This window comes from Hyaena hyaena, unplaced genomic scaffold (assembly GCF_003009895.1).
Source record: "Hyaena hyaena isolate Hyena2069 unplaced genomic scaffold, ASM300989v1 scaffold_359, whole genome shotgun sequence".
NCBI lineage: Eukaryota > Metazoa > Chordata > Mammalia > Carnivora > Hyaenidae > Hyaena > Hyaena hyaena.
This window is the reverse complement of record NW_024080994.1, coordinates 1,472,841-1,498,735: the sequence shown is the minus strand read 5'-3', so window position 1 is coordinate 1,498,735 and position 25,895 is coordinate 1,472,841. Positions and strand designations below refer to the sequence as shown.

At 42.7% G+C, this 25,895-nt stretch overlaps 1 non-coding gene across 1 annotated transcript; it reads left to right on the top strand.

Annotated features, from left to right (window-relative positions):
• The first annotated feature begins 24,744 nt into the window (after window positions 1-24,744).
• LOC120243905 lies at window positions 24,745-24,900 on the top strand. Its single transcript, XR_005531430.1, has one exon. It is a non-coding gene; the product is annotated as a U1 spliceosomal RNA (small nuclear RNA).
• Window positions 24,901-25,895: the final 995 nt, after the last annotated feature.

Below are 25,895 nucleotides of genomic sequence, written 5' to 3'. Positions count from 1 at the left end.
GAATTGGCTGGCTATAGTTCACAATCATTTCTGCTCAGATGGGAATCCAGGAAACCAGGCTGAGGTTGAAGAAAGAGAAGCTCACGAGCAAACCTCTGAGCATCGAATTCTATATCTTATCAGCACTCAGAAGTGTGAAAGGAGAGTTGGCTAGTTATTTCAGCAATGAAATAAGCAATAGTTCATCTCATTTATTTGGAGGCTGGAACTGAGAGCCAAATGAAATCCAAGTCAAGTGGAAACTCAACTGAGAAAAAAAATTCAAGGTCCATTTTCTTTTTCCATAAATAAGAGAAGAGACCTTTAAAATTGTTAACAGTGAGGCCTATATTCAGCTTGAAGTGACTGACATGAAGTTATGGGAATTCACCAGTCAATCTCTGGGGCTGGTAGTATATAAATTACACACACTTTTACGAATACAAATTAAAGATAAAGTAAACATAATGTATAGAGCACAGAGCTTTGGAATTCTAACTTGCTGTTCTCATTATATCTTGCCTGAGTATCAGTGTGATTAAAGCACTCGAGTTTTCTTTTATCTTTTCTTTTATCTTTTCATCTTTCATCGGTAGCCTCTTATAATTTTTATTCATTGCTATAACAAAGGCAATGCCTTTACTTCCTAAAACCAGTATCTTTTTTGCTTCGGTCTTACTTTAGACCTAGTTTTTGGTTCATGATGAATTGCTGAATGGTTGATTTCCTCACAGCCCAGTTTGCTAACCTTTCTTGACAGCTTCTGGATTGCTCTACCTAGTAATTTGCTCCATGATAATGGCTACTGTGAGATGTCTCCTAACTATTTCCTTTATTTTTAACAAGGATTCTTAACACCCTCTGTAGGTGACACTATGCAATTACAGATATAAAGTGTCCCCCAGGGGATGGCCGCTCACAGATGCCACCAGGATTTTTGTAGCGCGACTGTTAAATGTAATGAAAACAAAGAATCAGATTCTCCAAACATCCAGCTCAAATAAAATTTTAATTAAAAGTTATGAAGGCATTTTATTGATTAACAATCTTAGTAATTAAAGAGTGTGGTTGACATTTTTTTTCTAGTTGGATTTGTTCTTCCTTTGAGATCTCTAATTGTTGTATGGTTTTACATTTATTGATAACTCTGTTTGATGAATGCAGATGCCACCTTTTACAGCCGTCGTTGACACAGTAATCATATTGTGAGAAACACCAGGCTTATGTAGTAACAGCTGTTGCAGCTATCCATGCTGACATCCATCGGGGAAATGTGTTTGCTGCTATCATGGGTACACGATAAATGGAAGGTGCAATAAAGCACAAGCTAACATTTTGAATATCCTTACAACTCTAGGAACTTTATTGCATATTACAAGCACTTTGATCTCTGTCCAGTACTTAAGTCTTAATTATCAGACTAATTGCACAGACTATGTTCATTTTCAGTGGTAATCCTTTTGTGATTAGCTTCTGTGTTCAATAACTGACTTATCCTTTAATTAAAAGGACTATTAACCTTAAGGCTGATGCTGTGTCTTGGGATTAACCCATACAGAGTTAATGTTTAATATCATTGTAAAAGCTTTTGCTGAAAGGTGTAGCGTAAAAATGTGTAGAGGGAAAGCCATGAAATGTATCTCACTTTTCTGATGTGCAGAAAAGCTCTGCTAAAGGTGAGGGTTTTAATGAAGATTCCTTATAGACTAAATTTCCTAAGGGCCTACCTAACTGTACAGCCACTGGATTAACCATTTGAACCCTGTGCTCATTTACAGGAGGAGAGTGCTTGCTTTAGAACAAGATAGAGTTTTATCTCGATTTTCAAAATCATTATATGTGTACGTGATCAGGGTACTTAGCTGCCAGTGGTCCAGAATAGAGAATTCCTTCTCTCTCTTTTTTTTTTTTTAACTCCTACAGCTAAAAGCTTTTTTTCCCCTTTGTTATTGATTTCTATGGAAAGGTTTGCAGCAGCTTGAAAATAGACATAACAGTGGCACATTTATCCAAGTCCTGAGCAGTTCGCGGTCAAAGTGGGTAAAAGTTCACCGGTAACCAGTGAAACAATGAAGGAGCAGGTGCAGGGAGAATCAGTACCACGTTGTGGAAAGCTTGCCAAAAAGCCAGATGTGGCTGCTGGAAGTACTCTATTTCTTCCTCACTTTGGCATCTGGGTTCTGCAGTCAATATTTCCCCCCAGCGTGTCCCATGGCACGGAGTCTATTGCTGCACCCGTCACTTAGGATGAGGAAGAGGAATGGTCTCTCTCATCCCCCCCTCTCTTGCTCATATCCTTGCCTCCCAGAGGAAGGGGTCCATCATGGATTCCTTTCCCTGATGTGTCTTCATATGTAAAACGCACGCTGCTGGGACTAAGGAGCTGTGGGAGCGCCTCCATTCTTAGGCTCCTGGGCCTGCAGGCACCCAGTAAATTTTGTTCCATCTCATCTTCCAGGCTTGGCTTCTTTCTTCTATTAGGAATGTGAAGAGCAGCCAGATAAGAACTTTTCTTCAACGGTGCATGTTTTTCAGGAAGTTGGCAATAACACAAACTATTTACCAAATGGGCAGTGCCATCTGCGGGAGGATTGTGTGGCGAACAAGAGGGAGAGATCCCAGACCCCTGAAGCTCAGAGTCTAGCTAGTGGGATGGTGACTCCGTCAAGCCCGCCATTCTCACTGCTGGTAGCATAGCAAGGGGACTGACTCTGCCCTGAAGAGATTGTATCCTTTCTAGGTTTAGAGTTTCCTAAGTAGTTTGTTCTTTGTCATGAATGAGGCGTCTGCATATGCTGAGTGGGGCTGGTCAGATCGGAGCAATGTTAGTGAGGAGGGGGCCGCCTCTGTCGGCGCTGGAGCACATGGATGCCAGCACAGTCCCAGCTCCGTAGAGCACCAGCTGCGTGACTGTAAACAAGTTACTTCCCTTTATGGAACTTGGTTTCCTCAACTGTAAAACGGGGATAATAAATAGCGGTGTGTGTGTATGGGGGGGGGGGTGGACGTACGAGATGGCATACATAAAGCATTTAGCACCATACCTGGTGAAGAGTGTTTCATAAATGGTGGTTACAGTTTTCCAGATTTAAGTTTCTTTTGAGAGACCTTCTGGTAGCTAAGAAATTGGAGGGAGGAATATGTTACGTACAGTGATTATGATGATAATAATTTCTTATAATTCTGGCATGTGGTCGCTTCTTTGGTCCTTATAAAAGCACCGTGAAGGCTACTTTTCTGATGATGATACCGAAGCTTAAGGCTGGTGTGTGACTTGCTCAGGCTTCCATGTTATACAGGAGGGACTTAAAAATCAAACCAGACTCTCCAAGCCCAGCACCCTGAGGCTACCCATTCTAACAGAGTGGAGGGAGAGGGAGCCACATGAATTAGGAGCCTTCATTCTTTTTCCAGTTTTCCTGCCAAGTCACAGCTCAGTCATTTACTGCCTTTTCCCTCACGGCATTAAGCTTTTTGTAGAGTATTTTAAATGTGTCTATTAGTTATATGTCCGATATAGACCATCCATGGTAATTTCTCATAATTAAAGGATGCATTTATATTTGCAAAATTCAAACATCCACCTTACTGCCAATACACATTTTAAAATATATTCCCAGGGGCACCTGGGTGGCTCAGTCAGTTAAGCATCCGACTTCGGCTCAGGTCATGATCTCACAGTTCATGGGTTCGAGCCCCTTGTTGGGCTCCGTGCTGACAGCCAGCTCAGAGCCTGGAGTCTGTTTTGCATTCTGTGTCTCCCTCTCTTTCTGACCCTCCCCTGCTCACATGGTCTCTCTCTCTCTCTCAGAAATAAATAAAACATTAAAAAATTTTAAAAAATATATTTCCAGAGAGCTTCCAAAGTGAATCTGTGGTTAGTAGAAAAATTCTAATTAAGCAAGTCTGCCTTAGCTATGTGAGGTTACTTTATGTCAATTATGATTTATCAAATCTCAAATGCGTTGGAAGGAAGAGACAAAAGAAAAATCATAATATTACAATTAATGCTGAAATAGAGCTAGGGCGCCATTATCCATCTTCTGTCGTTAAAAGAGCACGTGTGAAGGAGGATCGGCACATTGTTTGTAAAAGGAAATGCAGGAGCATGGTGCTGACTGGAACTGGACATGTCTAAGACAATATTCTAGGATAACTTACTGGAACTAATCATTTTGCGGTTGGGGGTGAGAGGATGGAGGATGTGACACATGTACACAGGAAGATGGCTGGTAGTTTTAGGGATATATTCTACAGGCGAAATATGTGTGTATACACTTCAATTTCTGCCTATTATCTTAACTATAGATGAAGATACCCTCTCTATATTTTTTAAATGTTGCAGTTTCCATAGTAAGCAACCTAACTCAAACAGGACAGGAAAGAAGACACAATTAGCCTCTTTAATTATAAAAAAACAAAACCTGTCTAAAAATGACAATTAAATATAAGAGACTATTAAATAATGGGTTAGACTTTGTGTGTTGTCCAAAGAATTTTTTGTGTCCGGAGGCAAATGTTTTTGATTTATAAGTTCTTAGTGTTCAAATGCCACGTGTTACTTAAGTGGCATAATTGAGGAATTTCAATTTGTTGGGATATAAACTGCTATCACAGTGCTCTGGACTCTAATCACTACCATCATGGGCTTTATCTTTCTATTTCCTGCAGAGCGAGCTGCCTTGATAGTAGCTCCCACTGATTCTCAACCTTCTCAGTCACTTTTAATTACTAAAAGAGTCTCCATTTGGTTATTAAAATTTAGTCCCTTTTATTTAAAAACTTTAATCTCTTATTTGATCTAAAGCATTCATCTTCCCTCAGTACAGATTAGCCTGGGGACTCCAGCAGCTTGAAGTGTGTGTGTGTGTGTGTGTGTGTGTGTGTGTGTGTGTGTGTGTTGCACAATTTGCTCCTTCATACACCTCTTTCTCTTCTCTGTGTTTACTGGTGCAGGGGCAAGAAGGACAAGAGAATAAAGCCATTTCCTTGTAACTCCAGTGCTCAGAATCTTTGAGTTGTAGTTGCTGTTCCCCTCCACGCACATCTCAAGACTGAGCCCGTCCCTTCCACTGCTTCTTTCCCTTTCTCGGGTTGACCAGCCATCCAGATGCTGGGCCTGTTGTGCAGGTGGCATGGGATGCTCTGATGAGTTCTTTGGAAAGCTGGACAGATACCTGCTCCTACAGAGTCCTCTGTCAAGAATTAGAAAGCCCTCTGACTCTTGGGCTCCTGCTCTCTCTCTTGGCCTTCATCTCAGGCTGTTCACCCAGTGATGGCCCTCAGGGGTGGTGCTAGAAGGGGGCCTTTGAAGACTATCCCTTCTACCTTTTCAGCACAGTGTCCAGTGCCCTTGAGAACCTCCCTAATTACTGACTGGCAGCGACAGGGTGGTCCACGCCCTAACTTTCTCCTGCCTCAGGATATACAATCACCACCCTGAAAGGGGCTTTGATTCTTTGTAGTAAAGAATAATATTAGAGACTGAAGTCAGAGTACTCCAGGGTATATGTAAGGTTGAGTTGGTGACCGGCAAAAATACTGCTGCTTCTCTTGGACACTTTTAGTGGTAGAGCTGGAAAAATGTTTCTCTTTAAGATCATGTGTTATATTATTTTTTCAAGGTAATTCAACCATGTTTTAAAATTTTGTTTTAACATAAATACTATGAATTATTTTCTCAAGGTAATTCAACATGCTTTAAAATTTTGTTTTAACATAAATATCATACATTTATTTCCTCTATCACATCCTTACTTAAAAATCTCACCTTTCAAATAAACTGTAATTTTGTTCATCTTTTTAAAGGAATTTTAATAGTCTCCATACTCATCATTCTGTAATCAATTTATTGACATGATGGAGGATATTTTAAAAATTTTTATAGGAGACAATACTAGGATAACATCAATGGAATAAATACACAATATATGATTCATGTATAAATATATAATAAGTATTTTATGACAAACTATTTATTTGTAGATTTATTTAATCAGACTCAAGTGGCAAACAATGAGATGATCAGGAGAGTTCTGATGAACTCACTTGATCCTTAAATAAAGATTTCTTATCGTTTCAGACATAAATGAGGAAGAATTGTATTGAAAGCTCACTTTATTTTGGTTGGTGGGTGATGAACAGAACGGAGGCCCTAATTCTTGACTCTTCGTCCCTCCTCTGTATTCCGACGGCATTAACAGAGCCCCACAAGTAGAAGAATTTCAAATGGTCATCATCACAGTTAACTTTTGGCTATTTCAGTGGCGAGACAAAATTAGATCTTAACGCACACTACCTCACAGCAAGGTAGCCTAGTTATTTCTGTTTTCAGAATGTTTTTTGGTTTTTACATTTCTGTCACCATCACCTGACTTCAGGCAGTTGTTAAACTTTAGCCTCAGTTGCTGCACTAGTTTAATAAACAAATGCACCAATTCTGTTTTTGACGATGCCTAGTTAAATTCACCCATCTGCTGAGGACTTTGATCAAGTTGCAACAAATATATTCATTTTTAGGATTTCTAAATTTTTGAGAAATATTCCTGTGCTTGAATGATAGCTTCTTGTTCTTATTTTATAATGTCCCATTGTTCTAAAATAAAACATTTCTGAAGATCTTGTGTCCCTTTAAATTGGTTCTTCATTTCCATTTCCAAAATAAAAGTGAATTCTTTTGTGCTTTGAGCTTGTTGACTGTTGAGGATGTGGTAAAGTTTCCTTCTGCGCTTTGAACGTTTCATTTGCAAACCTCTTTTGGGTGGAAATTTCTGGATTTTATTTGTGTCTGTTTTCTTCCCGAGCTCATCCTTTCTTGTTAAATGATTTTGAAACTGTCTTCTGGAGACAGTCCAGAACCAGGTCTAACGTTGTATAAGCAGTTTACCCATGTTGCTCTGAGGAGATCTTGCCCGTCCAGTCCCAGGGCTTCACACCCCTTCAGGAGTTTAGTTTGCATCCTGTTTCTCAACCATGGAGATATTTATCTTGATCTTGAGTGTAACAATGTTAAAGAGTTACTCTTCTTATCTGTTGTTATTTTATATTTTGAGATCATAGTGGTAGTGGTCGTGAGGTGGGGCTGAGGGGTGTTTGTGGGAACGATTTCATCTTCTCAGCCAGAAATCTCTAAACTTAAATTCAGGATTAGCATCCCTGCCTCCATTCCTCTCTCCATTTTCTTTTCTTTTCTTTTTTTTTTTTTAATGTTTTATTTATTTTTAGGAGAGAGAGAGAGACAGCATGAGCAGGGGAGGGTCAGAGAGAGAGGGAGTCACAGACTGAAACAGGCTCCAGGCTCTGAGCTGGCAGCACAGAGCCCGACGCGGGGCTCGAACCCACGAACCGCGAGATCATGACCCAAGCGAAAGTCGGACGCTTAACCGACTAAGCCACCCAGGCCCCCCTCCTGTCTCCATTTTCATTCATATTTTATGCTACTGCAAAATTTAAATTATTGAGGCATCAACTTTGATCTCTGCATCACACTTATTAAAAAAATTTTTGGGGGGGGCGCCTGGGTGGCTTGGTCGGTTGAGCATCCAACTTCAGCTCAGGTCTTGATCTCACAGTTCGTGGGTTTGAGCCCCGCGTCGGGTTCTGTGCTGACAGCTCAGAGCCTGGAGCCTGCTTCGGATTCTGTGTCTCCCTCTTTCTCTGACCCTCCCCTGCTCATGCTCTCTCTCTCTCTGTCTCTCTCTCTCTCTCAGAAATAAATAAAACATTAAATATTTTTGAGAGAGAGAGAGAGAGAGAGAGAGAGAGAGAACACAAGTAAGAGAAGGGCAGAGAGAGAGGGAGACACAGAATCCAAACCAGGCTCCAGCCTCTGAGCTGTCAGCACAGAACCTCCCATGCGGTGCTCAAACCCACAAACTGGGGGATCATGACCTGAGCTAAAGTCAGACACTTAACTGACTGAGCCACGCAGGCGCCCCTCTGCATCACACTTCTTAAAAACTCTTAATGGGTCTCTACCAGCTGTCAATAAAAAAATGCTCTAATGTTTCACAATTACATACAACATTGACTTTTGGTTTAAAATTGCAAAACTATCCTTAAATTTCATATTTTTTTTATTAGAATAACTTTCACAGACTAATTTTTTCCCATGTAAAAGCCAGGATCTTTACCAAAATGAGTTAATACCAAGGAAAGACAAAGGTTTTGTTTTTGATTTTTGCCAGTATACTTTTCAATGAGATTTGATTATTCTTTCCACCCTAATGCATTAGACAGTAATACATATTAATAATAGTAATAATAATAATGTATTGTGCTATATAGAAAGATGATTATGTCTACCATGGCTTATTTGGCATCTCTCTTGATTTACTTTCTACTATTAGGGATGTGTGATACTTCACAATGGGGGCTGTCCTTCAGGTTTCTGATGTGCTCCTTATCCAGGGCCCTCTTATCTTATTATTAAGATAGTTGAGATACTGAATTTGTATTCAAAGGTTGATGGGTAAGCAGAGAATCAGGTAAAGGCTGGATTATGGCCAAGCCTAGGAGGAAATAATCGGTCTCTGTAGCCTCCCTTGCTAATCCCACAGTGAGCACAAGTTTGAAAACCCACTAGACATTTGTTAAGGGCTCAACGGATGGTCTGTTCTCATTTGTAAGTCTGGTGCACACGGAGTGGGATTGAAACAGTTCAACAGCGAAACCCATGTGGCTGCAGCCAGACGGATGGTGAATTGTGTGACACAGGAAGTGTCACAGTGGGGGAGACTTTTTCTGGTTGTACATAGCCTGGTACAAAAACCCAGTGCAGTCCATAGAATCCCCATCACCACTGGAACGCAGAAGAGAGTTGATGGCATGCAGACAGGGAATGTGGAGAGAAGGGATAAGAGGAGGCAAACATTATGGGCAGTGACCTACAGAGAAAGAGAACTTGCTGGAGTTTTAGCTTGTGTGCATGTATCCGGTGCAAAGCAGAAACAGCAGTAGCAAGAACTGCATATTAGATAGCTCCCTTCTCTCTTGCTAATATTCTCTGTGTTCGTGCCTCCATGTCCTTTTTCAAACTGTGCTTTGTGAACCCACAGTGTGGCTCTGTCTGACCGTGTGTCATCTCTGCTCTTATATCCCAGACAGCTGTATTCATGTAGTTGCCTGAAGTGGTGTCACCATAAGTGTACGATTTCCCACATGACTAGGCTCCTTTGAAACATGAGGCAATATTTGCATCCTCTGAGATCCACTCTCTCAATGCTCACAGCATGGATAACTCCTCTCCTATCGCTCTGTGGTTTTATCAGTCATATTTACTTGCCTAGAGCTGCTCATGATGGGGGAGCCCTTCACCCTTCCAAGGCTAATCCCTGGTTTTTGCTTTTGTTTCTTTTTAAAATCTCCCTTTGTTCCTTTTTAAATCTCTATCTATCCATCATCTATCATCTATCTGTCTGTCTGTCTCTATCTATCTGTCTGTCTATCACCTCTCTCTGTCTCATCTATCTGTCAATTATTTCTAAAAGGACCCCCCGACTGGCATCTTCCCCACAGACTATAAACATCCTTAGGTCTTTAATCTGAAAAACAGAAACAGCAAAAACCTCCCCTCTGCTTTCTCCTCCTCTTCTCTTTCTAACCTCTCTGCCTGTTGCAACTGGCTTTTACTTTCATTATTTCCTTGAATTTTTCAATAATTTCCATTTTTCCAAAGTCAGTGGAATTTTTTAAAAAGTTTATTTTGAGAGAGGGAGAGAGAGTGTGCAAGTGGGGGAGGAACAGAGAGAGAGAGAGAGACAGAGAGAGAGAGAGAGAGAGAGAATCCTAAGCAGGCTCCAGGCTGTCAGTGCAGAGCCCCACACAGGGCTCGATCCCAGAAAATGTGAAATCATGACCTGAGCAGAAATTAAAAGTTGGATGCTTAACCAGCTGAGCCACCCAGAAGCTCCGGAACTTTTTCTTTTTATTCTTCTTATTTGACTCATGGAAACGTAAGACTGTGATCATCCATTTTTGAACTCTCTCTTTCTCTCTCTCTCTTTTTTTTTTTTTTTACAGAGGGAGGAACAGAAAGGGCAGTGTTGGTGGCGATGGGGTAGCTGAGGCCTGATTTCAGTGCCTATTGATACATATTTCCTAACCGTTTTGGGCCTGATACTTTTTCCCCAGGAAGTTATAAACCCATTCTGGATGACGCTGGGGGTTCCCCCAACACTAGTCTCTCATCCCGTTTCAGCCTCCTTTGGAAGACTGCTTTTCCCTGGCTGGCTCCTTAAACGTGGTACCCCTAGAGGTTTGCCTTTGGGCTTGTTTTGTCTTTACATGTCCCCCTCCCCGCCGCCCCCCAGGCCTCCTTCACTGGTAATGGCTCCAGCATTAACCATGTGCTGTCAGCTTCCAAGTCTGTCCCTCCACCTCGAATCTCTATTGAACTCTAGGCCCAAATATTTAACTGATTGTTGGAGCTCTCCACCCCGAAGGCCCCTGAAACTCAGTAAGCTCTAACCTTCTCTCCCTCTCCTGTGTGTCTAGTCAGTAATCTTGGCCAGAGACTTGGGGATGGTTCTCAACTTTTCTCCTTCTCACTCTCTCTAACTTCTCCCCACAGTGAGAATCTGGCCAGACGCCATGCTTTTTCCTAGCACTGAGTTACCACCAGCTCAGTTCAGGCCTTTGTCACTGAGTGTCTGACAAGTCCCCAGAGAAAGAGCTTTGTGTATAGTATTTATTATTTTAATTATGAATATAGATTATAAATATTATGACCACATTAATTACATATATTGCTTTAAAGACCTATCGTACCACATTTCCTCAGGGATTTTGATTAGCACAATGATTACTGGAACATATCATAAGGAAGGCTCTTAACTAAGGAGATTTATGGCCAGATTTTGATTATCTTGATTGGGAGGCCAAGGAAAACACAGGGATGGGAATAGTGAAATAACCTTAAAGCCTCACATTAGGCAACAGCTTCAATCCTCTTTATCTCTGAATATTTTATCAGCATAGACGACATCTGAGGAGGCTGCTATTGGCTTGAATTTCTGCTTCTCGAATGTTCCATACCAGATGAGGAGAGAAGCAGCTAAGTGACCACATCTCCCAGTCAAGGTGAGAAGAAGAAGCAAAACACCCAAATAATTCACAAACGAGATACAAGTAGGCGTGTTCCAGTGAGAGGGAACTCAAGACCGGAGACTAAGCCACCGTAGTGCCCTTATCCCACTTAATGCCAATCTTCCCGGGTGGCTCGGTGATGACTGAGTTTCCGGGCTACGGTTCTGAGATTTTAAACTCCTTGTTGGTAGTAGCTTTCCCTGTTCCTCTTTCTATTTTGGTTATTTGTCCCATGAGGGGAGAGACTGTCCCAAGAGCTTAGAATTGTGCCATAATGTCAGGAGCCCCAGGCGAGACGAGAAAAGTTTGGTCAGAACAGGAAATCGCATCTATTATGGGACAAGGGCCAGCCACGGCGATAGGCAAATTGAATAAGACACTGTGGTGGCGCAGAAGCCCTCCCTCAGCTAATCTCAAGTGGACACCCTGATTTTAAGTGAATGGAAATGGAGAGCAAAAAGTAGCCATTTAGAGCTGTTTTATCCATCATGATCTCAGGTCTCCTGATGAGGCTGATAAGCCTGATGTAGGCACTAAACCAGCCTCTGCCACTTCTCTCCTGCCACCTTTCATGACTTCTTACCGGCTACCCCAGTAATCTGGGTGGGAGCTCTCTTCAGGTACCTGCTGTGTTGCACGATGGCCCAATGTGAATGCCTCTAGGTTTGCTGCTTACCCCACTTCCTTCAAATCAGATGACAAATACTACATTTGAGACCTGTCTTCATTTAGTATTTTGTTTATATTCTGGCAGAATATTCACCTAAAGGGTCCCACAATGGGGGAGAAACTGCTGTATTGCATTTTGAGCGCATGGTATTGATTGCCATGGAATCAGTTAAACTGCCGTGTGAATAATGATTGGCACTGGCCTTAACCCTTTTGGCTAAAATTGCTTATTTGTCATCCTGGCTCATGGAAGAGATAAACAATTGCTTGCTGATGATCTAACGGATCAACTGTGAATATCATTTGGCATGTCAGATGAGAGCTAATTTAATGAGCTGCAGTTCCTGCCAATTACCTGGGAACAAATACCTCCACAAGCTATTCTGTACATCATCAAAATGTTTAACCAAATTCTCACTCGTGGCAGGTAAGATGATTGGGTGTTTGATTAGTCAACATGCTGTCAATATTATCTTGCATGGATTTGTCCTGTCTACTTATCCAATCACTTTCATTTTTTAACAATGACAAATGATAATATATAGTCCTCTGATTCTTTAGTTTAAATTACTCTGTTCAGTATGTACACTAACTGTAAAACCAGAACATCCCCCTGGGGGGTGGGTAGGTTGCATTGCAGACCAGGTCATTTGTGTGGTGTGTGATATTGTCAGTTGTCATACACCATTTATATGCCTATGAAGGAATTCTCTAACAAGAGCAGGAAGTCGGGATGACTCTGGGAATGGCTTCCCATAAAAAGGGGGAAGGTTTGGGAACGAGAGTTCTGTGAACTAGCATTGATTGGGCTGGGAGAGCCAGACGGCCAATGGGAAGAGAGAGTGTGAGGAAGGGGAAGTTCAAGGGCAAAGGGGAAGAGGGATGATGAGGAGGTGCATGCAACATCTCTGTGAGCAAGGAGAGGACAAGGGCATGGTTCCCCCCAGAAAGCCTAAGGCTTTGGATGTGGGTGTTTCACATATCTGTGGCTCAGCCACCTTCCTTTATGCCCTTCCCCCACAAACATTGGTTTCTAGCCCCACCCTTCCATCTCTGGCTCTTAGATTTGAGCGCATTTGCTGATTCAACACCTTGGTCGGGTTAATCCCCTCCCAAATCAATGTGCGTAAAGAAAGCACTTGGTGACTTTGGTAAATTAACTCCTGCCATCCACTGTGCCACTGGCTTTGAGCTTCCTTCTCTCATCTTTTCTCTCTTTAAAAAAAAAATTTTTTTTAAGTTTTATTTATTTCTGAGAGAGAGAGAGAGAGACAGAGAGAGAGATTGACAGCGTGAGAAGGGGAGGGTCATAGAGAAGGAGATATAGAATCTGAAACAGGCTCCAGGCTCTAAGCTGACAGTCAGCACAGAGCCCGACGCGGGGCTTGAACCCATGAACCGTGAGTTCATGACCTGAGCTGAAGTCAGACGCTTAACCGACTGAGCCACCCAGGTGCCCCCTCCACATCTCTTGAGCAGTACCTACCTCCTCAGTTTTCAGAACAGGCCTGAGGGTTGGGGGAAGGGTAGCCTGGCAACTTCGGTCCCAGGCAATCTTATCAAGAATTTTGCAACATGGGCGCCTCTCTGAGTCGTTCAGTAGTTGTCAGGAGGATAACATTTTCACAGTCTTTTCACATTCTCCCACGAGAAATAGATTTCTACCCTTGCTAATGTATGACGCAAATTTCCAAGGCATATGGAAGAAGACAGCTTGAGCTGAACTGTTTGTATTCATGCCACTTCTGACAACAAAAGTGTGGGCGGTGGTTTCCCAACCAAGCGACTCTCCAGTCCTTATGGACACCAATGACCAAGGGGGTGTCCTACAATTTGACTCAGTTCTGGTGCCAACTGCCTGGAGTTAGCACAGGCCCCGGGTTAAGGTCTCAGTCCCATGAGACTGCCCCACTTTCGCCAGTCTGGTCCCAGTTGCCACCTGTACTTCTGCCACTGTACATCAGGGGCTTCTCTGGACTCCCTCTTTGGGTTTGATACTTTGCTGCAACAGTCTACAGAACTTAAGAAAGTGCTTTACGTACTACTACGGGTTTATTGCAAAAGATACAAGACTGGAACATCTAGATGGAAGAGATGTGTAGGGCGAGGTATACAGGAAGGGATGCGGAGCTTCTGAGCCCATGTGCTCACCAAGCCAGAAGCTCCTCCAACCCCATGGCTTAGGGGTTTTTATGGAGGTGTTGTTAAATAGACACGATTGTTTGCATCACTGGTCATTGGTGATTAACTCAATCTCCATCATACAAAAGACGCTCTTATCAACCCAGAGATTCCAAAGGCTTTAGAAATGTCTGTCAGGAACCAGTGACAAAGACCAGATATCTTTCCCAGTGGTACCAAAGAAGACATGTTAATTTGTGGCATCCACATCTCACTCGTATTTCTTTATTCCAAGGGACTGGGCAAGACTTTTTAAAAATTGGAGACCCTTTTTGAGGTGTTCTTTCCTGGTTCTGCCTTGTCATCTCAGATATTGGGAGAGACTCTCACTTTCCTTCCACTGTCGGGGGCCACGTACTGGGTCTTCTCCCCCCCTGCGTGCAGGCATGAGCTTACCTTCATCAGAGGAAGTCCTCAGTGGTTCACAGAGGACCAGGGGCCGGATCCCTGGCTTCTAGGCAGGCGTAATAGGGACTGACACTCTTACCATACACCTCTCCATCAAAGCAGATTAAGCCTTTTACCTCACACAGTCCTGGGAAGCCGTGTGCCTCTTGCTTTGCACTGGATACCCACCCTGCCAGCTGGACCTTGCCAGGTCCGTGTGTGACCTGACCCTATCCTGAGGGCAAATTGGTGGGTATGGCCTCTATGTCTGGCCCCCGGTTTGTTCTAGGGTATAGTCTTAACCAGAGATGAGTAACCTACTTCTTTCTTTCCCTCAGGTCTCTGCTTTTTGATAATCTGACCACAGGAGGCAGACACCTCTGCAAATCAGAACCATTCTCCAATTCCAGCTTTGATGCTCTGATTCGTTCCCCAAGGACAGCTGATAACCTTGCGTCTCTTCCTCCTCTCAAATTAGCTTCCCAAAAGTGAGAATTCAGTGCCCTCTCGGGTTACTTCAGTAGCACGAGCTTCTCCGGTAATGGGTGGCAGTATTGGCCCAGCAGCAATTTGCTGTAACAGGGTCTAATTCTCCAAACCATGGCTGCAGCCTCAGGCTGTTGTAAAAGGCTTTCAGTATGGAGGTGTTTTTCCCCTCAGTTTTCATTGTTGCATGACCAGAAAGTTGACATCTGAGTCCCAGCCCCTCTGGCACCATAGAGAGCTGAGCCCACACAGGCACACCTTCAACTCTAGCCACAGGCACATTGGTGATTGGGGCCATTTTTAATTCCTGCCCCAGGCTTCTTGCCAGCTCTGTTAATTTTCATGGCTTCTCCAGTGCCAAGGTCTGCTGCATGGAGCCCTTCCTTCCTCTTCAGGGGAAGGTGTGTGGGAAGTGCAGTTAGAATCCAGTTTGCCCCAGATGGGTCAAGTTCAGGGTCCCACCGGGACAAGTATCTGGGAGGCAGGAGCTGTTCATGCTTCCTTCTCTCTGTTTTAACCTCTGGCTGGGCAGGAACGAATGTTCTGTCACCCGTGATTCTGGGCGAGCACCTTGCCCAAATGCTCAATAAGTATTTGTTGAGTTACATTGAAATAAATTCACAGCAGCAGGACACACTGCTTAACACTTGTAACCATCACCCACCGTTCCTGAAAGGTCAATATCGAGGGGAGATGGAGACACCTCCAGTGTGCTGTACATCTAGACAGAAGGCTAACGAACGTGCAGACCCAAATTGCTGGCCCGGATTAGAAAACCACACTTCCTGCTCACCGAGTATTTGGCCAGGACCCCCCTTTCCTTTCTGCGGCCCCAGGCAATCTCCTCCACCTTCTTCAAAGTATTCAGTTTAGCCTGATTCTTTTCAACAAACTCATAGTTTCTGAACTATGCAGACTGGGTATTGACAGGTATAGTGTTGAATGAAATATCAACTCTGCTCTTGAGGAATCCAGTCTTCCTAGCTGTGTGACTTTGGGTGAATTATTGAATCTTCCTATGCCTCAGCTTCCTCATCTATATTACTGGTGTAGCGACGGCACCTACCTTGAGGGGTTGCCACAGAGGTTAAATGGGTTAAAAGTATAATGTACTTAAAAATGTCTGGCACACAGTAAGCATTTAATAAATGTTATTTACTATAATTCTTCTGGTCGACACCACAGTGATGATGATCTGGCTGGGGTCTAAGCCCCTCCTCTCTCTACCCTTCAACTGCCACACTCTGATTTTCCACGGTTCTCTGATTCTTCATGTGACAGTGTTTGAAAGCGATAGACCCTGTGGGTAAGGGCTGTGTGCTGGCTGGAGAGGACCTGGAATGACGGGGGTGTGATGTAAAAGCTGAGGCTACGGCTTTATGTTCTGCAGTTTTGGTTCATGGTGCGGCCAGTTCAACACTACAGGGGTTTCAGAGGACGGAGTTCGGTAGAAGCTACGTGTGCTGCACTTTCTCGCGGTGTTTCCAAATTGGGGTTTTCAAAGCTCTAAGTTGCTTATCAATATACTTACCTTGAGAAGTGATGTATTTGGAAACACTGTTTGGGAAGTTCTGCCCTAGCACCTTCCGGAACGTTCTGTATTCTCAGCATTCGCATGCTGTGGACTGACCTTATGAACTAACTTGCCTTTTGATGAAGTTTTCTAATTAATCACCAATCATGCTCTTGGGGAGGATTTAAGTGAGCCCTGTTTATATTTTTTGAGGCCACCTCCACTGTTTTAGAAGGATCATTATATTTCTGTTATTTGAAAACAATTCAAAACCTCAAATGCTTTGCCAGGAGACACATGGAACTGAACATGGAGACAACAGTCCTAAGTGATTGGACTGTGGTTTCTGCTGGCATGATCAGACTCCATTGTTCTCGGCAGGAGGCCAGGCCCCTCTCACCCTGTCCCATAGGAGCACACTTAGGAGCACACTCAGTCCTAAAGCTTCCAGAATGGATGTGTTTTCCATTCCTGTTGAGAGGCAGTGGTTTGTAAATATTGTGAGAAACCCAGAATGAAAAGGTTAAACTAGTACATTTTGGCTGGCTGAGGATTAATTAGGAAATGATTTGCAAGGACTATTATCTGTGTGCTAAATTTACTGACCTTTCTTCCCCCTGCATAGGATGAAGCTCTGTGCTATGTGCTCATTATCCTTAAATGTTTTCTTTTCTCTATGTCATCACCCCATTCATTTCATTTGGTAGTTTTAAAATGCAGGAATTTGGAGCAGTGGGCTTCACTGATCCTTGGGAATAGAACATTTGGCAGCTACGGCTACACAGGCCTTGGGAAGAGTCTTTACGATCATTGGGAAGTTTCTGGCATTAAGATCAGGTTCCCGGTGCAGGTTGGCGAGTATCCCAGGAGATCCCTCCCCTCCAGTGCTCTGTGGGCAGCAGGGCTGGCTAAAGGCCTCATTAACAAATTTTAAAACAATGATCTATTTGTTTGATTAATTTTGTCGATTAACAGGAGTCCTTTTCCACCTGTTTCTGTTTTCTTTATCAGCCTTTGGACCAATTGTCACTTTGTTGCTGCTGTTGACAACCTTAAATAAAATAGCCAGTTATCCTACTAGCAACATGAATTTATTCGGGAAATAAAAGAAGAAGGGCAATTCAGGGCAAGCAAACTACAGTGATTCGCAGGCAGGCCCTGAGAACAGAGGAGAGGGGCTTGGTCTGCTAGAGGAGAGGAGGAAACTGGGGAGGGTTGCTTTGAAGGAAAGGTCATCGGCAAAGAACAAGAGCGTGAAGCTAGGGCAGTTTCTCATTGGCTACAAGCCGTGGTGAGTCCGTTGTTGCTGGCGCAGGGAGGGATCTTCCTTCTTTTTCTTAAAAGCATGGGATGAAATTTCTATGCGAAAAAATGTCCTCCCTTGTCGACATAATTCACGTCTTCTTTCTACTGGTTATGCCTGCTGCAAGGAGTGGTATGTGGGTGAGGGGGCCCCCTTCAGGGATTCCCGACTCTGTTTTGAACATGGCTTCGGTTATTTGTTTTCGACTGTGGGCCGAGGGTCTTGGGGGGAAGAGTTCAAGGTGAGGCCTGGGTGTTCTAAGGGGACCTTGCTCAGCCTTGTCTAAGCGTCCTACAAAATTCAGAAGTCTCTCCCACGTCTGAGCTCCTGAAGTCGCCAATATGGCAGACAAGAGCCAGGGAGGAGGTTCCTGTGAGGACTGGGAATTTGAGCAGGAGGGGCAGGCTGGCCAGGCAATTCTGCGGCTTCTGGCCTGAGGTTGTGGATGGAAGAAGTAAATAGGAAAGGAGGAGGTCCCTCTTGGTTTCTGTGCTCGTTTCCATAATCGTGGAGTCCAGGGCAGTGAGAAGATAAGGATAAATGTGGTACAAAGGCGGAAAGCACAGCTGAATTGTTTCCTCCTGCGGTCTTTTATTGACCCTTAACTCTTCCACTCCAGTCATTCTGCTTCTTAGCATCTGATGATTTGAAAAAGGAAGGTTGAGCTCAACAAGCAGAGGAAACAGAGCTCTTTTGTTGATTGTTGGACATATTTTCTATATTTGCTCCTGCCTAGAAATTCTTCTTAAAAACAAAGTTATAAGAGGGCACCTGGGTGGCTCAGTGGGCTAAGCAGCCGACTCTTGGCTTTGGCTCAGTCATTGGTCTCACGGTTTCCGAATTTGAGACCTGCGTCAAGCTCAGCACTGGCATCGCGGAGGCTGCTGAGGATTCTCTCTCTCTGCCCCTCCCCGCCGTGCACACTGTCTCTGTCTCTCCCCAAATAAATAACTAAACTTTAAAAGAAATTATGAGAGGGCAAGAGGAGCAAGAAATAAGGACTAAAATGAGAATCTGTGATTTTGTTTGGGTTTCATCAATCTCTGTGTACTCTACTTTTAAGCACACCTTAATTTAAATATGTAAATCTTGATTGATAAAAGACATGATTTAGGAATTTGGAAAAAACAATTGTGTGAAAACGCTCATCATATTTCAGAACACAATCCCTTGGTGTGTTGTAAGTTTGAATTAATTATCGAGAAAAGAATTTACATACAACTTCTCAAGAGTACGTCTAATTGTGCGAAATGCGCTACCTCCAGGCGGTAAGGGTGGGCTGCTCTGAAGGTTTGCCCAAGCCCTTAGCACATGTAGATGTTCAGTAACTACTGACTCCTCATCAGGATGCCTTGACTCTCTGGACTGCTCTGCATTGCTGCATTTTAAATTGCTACTTGCTGACAAGGCAAAGTTCAAGGTTAGGGGCAAGTCTCAGTATCAGCAGTAGCTGGACGTGCTTTGATAGATGTAGGAAAGATGCAGTTTCCAGGGCTCTGACATTTCATTCTCTTGTTATATAGCAGCTATAAAAAAGTCACCAGCATTTTCCTGTCTTCCTTACTGATCCACACCAGTAACAGGAGAAATGAGAGTCCCAGCCTCATGCCTAATTTGGTAGCTTACCTGGTGAAAGGAGCCATGAGATACCGCAGCAATAGGGCTCGTGTCAGCAGCTCACCCAAGCAGAAGTTCCCCACAGAGGCGGCGACTGAAATCCCCAAACGTTTCATGTGAAGGCCCCTTTCCTGAAAAACTCACTATGAATGATTACTGAAGGCCGTCTCTGAAGTTATTTCTATAATGTGCATTTGCCGAAAATGGAAGAAATGCAAGATGCTAATGTTCGGATATTATGAAGCTCGATATTGTACACATCAGGACATTTCACATTGAACTTAATGAGTCACCCAAGTGTTTATTGGCCAGTTGCTTTCTTAAACTTGGAGACTAATTTTTTTTTCTTATGGAGAAGTCAGCTCAGTACATGGCTTTTCTCCCTTAATATGTAGGATATTACAGCACTGAAAATATTACTGATGCAGATTTTATTCTCAGACCATTGAGTCTATTTAGGTATGTCATACTCATAAAAGCTCATGTTTATTGAAGAGGGTTATTAAATTTACTGTAAGATTTCATAAAGACCCTTTTAGGTGAAAAATGCAGGTAGAATGGTTTGAGTGGATGCTTTATAAACCTTTTATGAGTCAAAAAAAAAAAAAGTCCTAAATGCAAATGTCTCCCGTGGAAAGTAAAAGCAATTTGTTTTTCTCATTAGGTGCCAGATAGTCAGCTAACGTGAGGATGACAGATTTTGAGATCTATGAAATCAGAGCGAGCTTTCTTTAACAGAGGACTGCTAGCTGCTCGTGTCCTCTATCAAAATGAGCATTCCATTCTAAGGTTAGGTACAGATATATAAATGTCTGCCTGGTTTGGGAATGGTTCTATTTGAACCCTAGATATATTATTGAAGGGACTGCAATACATTTAGTCTAACACACACACACACACAGACTCAAGCGTGTGCACGCCTGCGCACACGCACACTGTTACAGAATACACTGTAATTAAAAGATATTCATCACTGTGTTCATTTGAACTGGTATAATAAGAGTATCTCACACTGTTTCTCTTCATTACTATGCAAGGCCAAAGCTTATATTTCTTGATTTGGAATGATGCCAGAGAGTCATTTCAATATTTGAGCTTGATACATTATTATTAATCATGATGATGATGCATTTTTCAATATTCATGGTACTTCACAACAATTTTTATTAGCTCTTTCTCCTAACAGCTGAATCAGGTCAAGAAAAATTACTGCTACTCTGTTGAAGGTGAAGAAACAGAGGCACAGAGAGATACATGACTTGTGGGTCATTTGTGGATCAATGGCAGAGCTGGTATAAAAATCCACAGTCTTCTATTTTTACCTTCTGACATGGGCTTTTCTCACAAATTCTCTCTCTCTCTCTTTTTAAGAATATATTTTCATATTAGAAGTTTGAGATCTATTTGGGAAGCTTAAAAAATACCACCGAAGGGACGCCTGTGTGGCTCTCAGTTGGTTAAGCATCTGACTTTGGCTCAGGTCATGATCTCCTGTTTCTTGAGTTCAAGTCCCACATCAGGCTCTGTGCTGACAGCTCAGAGCCTGGAGCCTGCTTCAGATTCTGTGTCTCCTCTTTCTCTGCCCCTCCCCAGCTCATACTCTGTCTCTCTCTCTCTCAAAAAGAAACATTTAAAAAAATTTAAAAAAATACCATTGAGTGACAGTGTTGGGCACTAATAGGTTTTCAATAAATATTAGCTAAAGAAATGTATAAATATTCATTGGCGGTTCAAAGCATAAGATTTTAAAAATAATGCTTTGTATAAAGGTAACATATTTTGAATTAATTAATGGTAATTGGAATAGGACATCAGTTCATGGTAAGTTGGATATTTTGCCTGTTTCAGAGTTCAGTACTAAATCACTGAAGGATAATAATGAAAGCATATGTCTCCAACAGCTTTTCAGAAAAGGTGTGATGTTCTAAATGTAAACTAGTGGACCAAAGAGATAGTGAAGATTTGTTTGCCCTCTGTTGGCAGAAATAGATTTCTTTCCATAGCCTAATAATGAAGATGCATTACAAATGTTTATACAGTAACCTCAGTTAAAATTATAAAACAAATGTACTATAATTAGAATGCCTACAAACCCCAAAGGGCTATCTCAGCCTTAATATCATCAGTACAGTTTGCATCCCAGGAACCTAGTCTTCCTGGTAGATGGGGGAAATGTAATGATGGGAATGCCATGTGGCTTGTGGCCATGGGCAAGACAAGCACACGATCCCATCAGTTCATCTGTACCCATGAGCGTCTTGGTGTTTCACTACCATGTTGCTCTTGAAATCTCTGGATCTGGCGTCTTGACAAATTCTAAGTTAGGAGGTTTAAATATAGCTCGCTCAATTTTTTTTTTTTTTTATTTTTTATTTTTTTAGCTCGCTCAATTTTTACTCAAAAGGTATGTAACATTATGAGTGTTGTTTCTTTAAAATTATGTTGTGCAGTTACATCCCCACTCCTAGAAAATGTGGATTAGACAATCCACAGGAGGAACACTGAGCCCTCTGGTACACAGAACAAACTTTTCTCATTGCTTCCTGCTGTAATGACCGGGGGAACTAGATACTGCAGCAGAACAGAGCAGGATAGACCTTTGTCTCTGTTTTGATGCTCGATTTTTACTAAAGTACAGTTAACATACAATGTTATCTTAGTTTCAACATTTGCCTCTGTGTTTAGACTATCAGATCATTCCTCCTGAGGCCCACTCTTTCACACTTCTTGGATTTTGAATAATTTAGTAAAATGAAACAAGCCACTTTTCAGTTTATTTATTTAAAAAATTTTTTTAAATGTTTTATTTACTTCTAAGAGAGAGAGAGAGAGAGAGAGAGGCAGCATGAGTAAGGGAGGGAGACACAGAATCAGAAGCAGGCTCTAGGCTCTGAGCTAGCTGTCAACACAGAGCCCAACACGGGGCTTGAACCCACAAACCATGAGATCATGACCTGGGCCAAAGCCGGACGCTTAGCCAACTGAGCCACCCAGGCACCCCAACTTTTCAGTTTCTTTTTAAAGGTATTCTCTTCGGCCGTGCTGGGAGTCAGAACTCTAAGCTTAACCCAACTTGCGTTTATGCAGTGAAAATGTTTTGTAACTAGACTTGATTGTTTGGACCCAATTCCTACCCGTTGTCCTATTTGGATCACCTGTAGCAGTGGAGTGAGCAACCCTGGACCAAACAACACAGCCTTTTTATGCCTGAAGGTTTGGTGGGTCCAGGGCACTTGAGAGAGTCCTGTCTTTTTTTCTTTCTTTTTTTTTTTTTTTTTAAAACGTTTATTTATTTTTGAGAGAGACAGACAGACAGACAGAGAGCCAGTGAGCAGGGGAGGGGCAGAGACAGACAGAGACACAGGATCTGAAGCAGGCTCCAGGCTCTGAGCTGTCAGCACAGAGCCTGGCGTGGGGCTCAAACCCACGAACCACGAGATCATGACCTGAGCCGAAGTCAGAGGCCTACCTGACTGAGCCACCCAGGCTCTCCTAGGTAGCCTTGTCTTTATGGGGGCAATACTATGTTATACCCTCATGTTGAATTTGGGGCTTCATTCAGCAAATGCTTATTGTGTGAGGCACAGCAGTGAATCTGCTAAGAATCCTTAAAACTAGCATCTGCTGTGTACTCTCATTAATTAAATATGTTGACCTGAGTTTGGCATGGCCTGACCCTGAAATCCTGGAGGAGAGATCCCACTCTGATAACACTGGCAGCTTGGGAAGAGCCACACTGAAATAAGGCAGCAAGGGTCACCCATAAAACAGGCATAGTAACAGCACTATGTTTATCACGTTCAGTAAAATGTTGGGCAAAAGAATGTATCTAGGCTTGTGTGACAGCAGAGTCTACTTGTCCCCGTCACCACATCATCTGCTTTGCCAGCAATACATTTCCAATGACTGAGCACATTATGCACAGTAGGTGGGATTAGAATGTTTTCAGGAAGCTTTAACACCTTCCTATCTTGTGAATGGTTTCCTTAGGCAAATACTGATTTCAAAACAGGCTTCCCTAAGAGTACACTTACCATGATGAGCACTGAGTAATGTATAGAATGGTTGAATGCCTATATTGTACACCTGAAACTAATACAACACTGTATCTTAATTATACTGGAATTAGAATGTAAAAATACTTGCTCCTACACAGTTGCTTAAGGGGTAATCGCGTTACATGGGCACTGAAACTTGAGTTTCTGCCGTTTGTTTAACTACTGTCTCTTCCTCCCCTGCACTCCACCCATGCTCAAAAGAAGAAAGAAACAAGATCACATTGGCGCGCAAAGAAAACAAAAGCCAAACTCCCCAAATGAGTCGGGTCACCTCGTCTTGCGAAGACTTGCGAGTGGCAATTCTCAAATCTGGAATCGCTACTGACTGAAGGGAAGTTTTGCACCTCTCCCCCTCTTCCACTGTCTATTTGCATAGTTGTAAACAATTTGAAATCAGTTAGACACTTGAAGTGAATTGCCCTTTACTTTTCGAAATCTACAAATGGTAGGGAGGGCTCTTTGCTATTGTAATTGTAACATTGCAAAAATTGAGTGAAGAATGATAGGGACAACCATAGCAAATAATGATAGCTAATATACAATGATCACATGCTGTGTGCTAGTTACTGTTCTGGGGGCTTTTATGTTTTTACTCACTGAATACAAGTAACTGTGAAGCAGGTAGTACAATTAACCCCATTTTATGGAGGAGGACACTGAAGTACAGGGGGGTTTAGTGATTGTCTAAGATCACACAGCTAGTAAGCAAAAGAGCTGTGATATGGACCCAGGAAGCCTGGCTCCAGACCCTGCATTCTTAAATACCCAACTATATGTACCCTTTTTGCAAAATGATTCAAGTACCTTGTTTTGTTTATGTTTTACTAATCCGGTAGCTGACAATGGGAAACCTCTAAATGCATCCTTGTTTCTTTTGGGCTTCATCTTTCTTGCTTAAAAATTTCCCTTTTGTATATGCGCACATGGTAAGAAAGCAAAACGTGTGAAGGATCCAGTGCAAAGAACGTCTCTCACCCAGTCGCATCCCCTTCACCCTCCGTAGCCAGAGACAAACCTCATCCCCAGTTGCTTGCGCCTCCTCCTAGAGATATTCTGTGCACATACAAACTTGTATTTCAAATCACTTTAAAAAACAGTGGTTGAAGTTCCCGAATGGACAGTTTTAAACCACAGCCTACTCACATCAGTGACACCAAATGTGTCCTGAAAAACCAAGAGCCCCAGACACTTAGACAACCATATTCAGCTGGGCATATTGGCTGGGACACTCAAGCTTACACCGTCCCCCGCTCATGGGAGGCACAGCGAAGAAGGGTATAAATGTGACATGTTTAGTCTACCGGGAGCCAGGTAGACACTGTGCTCAGAGCCCTTGGCCATTTGCTACTCACAGCAGCGCCGAATAGTGCCAGCAGAACCTGCTTCGAAGACAATCTGTCCCAGAAGCAACACACACATTTTTTTCCAGTGGGGACACCCAGTCCTAGCTAACATGAGGCTGGGGCATCTTTACCTGGCAGGGGAGATACCGTCGTCGTGACGGTGGTGTTTCCAGGGCGAGGCTTATCCATTGCACGACCAGTAGGCTGACCTCTGCGGTTTACCCAACTGCGGGAAACTCACCTACATCATTTGTGGTGGGGCACCGTGTCCACACTTAAAAAAGATGGCGTGTCTGGGTGTGCAGACCAAGTTAAAAATACGGGAATTTACAAACCGATGCTTGCTGTTTTAAAAAAGCATATTTTCATTGATCTAGCGAGCCCACCTCTACAAACTGATGCAAAGACTTAGGCGACATAGTTGTTCATGACAACCATTTGGGGACAAACCAAAATACCCAGTAATTGAGACTTGGTTAAATAAATTACATTAACTGACTAGAAAGTCAGCTAACCACTAAGAAAATGAAAAGAATAGTAAGTGATATAAAAAGTTGTGAATAATACATAGCGAGATGCAAAGAACAGTATGTAAGGAAGGATGTATACAGAGCAACATTATTTATTGGAAATGGGGAGTGTAATAAGAGAGGCCATGGCTGAGGGCTAATGGAATGATTTACAAAAATATTAACCTTTTCTAGGTGGTAACAGGCAATTTCATGGAGGCTTTTCAGTGCTTATTTAAAATCTCAGAAACTTAACAGTGAATACTTTTTAGCTGTATTGAAAATAAAACAAAAAAAAATTTTTTAACTAAGAGTAATTAACTCTTGAAGAAACCAGTTATAGAATATTTACTAGCCAGTCATTTAAACAGCCTTTTCTTGGTTATAATCCAATATTTTTTCAGACATCTGCTAGCTTGTCTTTCTTCTACCTTTGAAATTGAACCCCTTCACGATCCCCTGATTAAAATAACATGTGACCCCTTCACAATGTCTTTGGACTATTATCTGGGAGAAAATTATTGCTTTTAATTCACATGTGTTGCCTGAGCTACGCTGAATAGTCCTGGCTCTTCCAGGTTAGATCTGATGATAACAGTTGTAGCTAACATTCACTGGACTTCCACCTGTATCTTGAACTGGGCGAAGTGCTTTACAAGTGGGATCTCGCTGAATCTCCAAGGGGCACGGACGGACTACTACTATCTTCTCTTCACAGATGTGGAAACTGAGGCTCCAAGAGGGTAAGTAACATGCCCAAGCTTA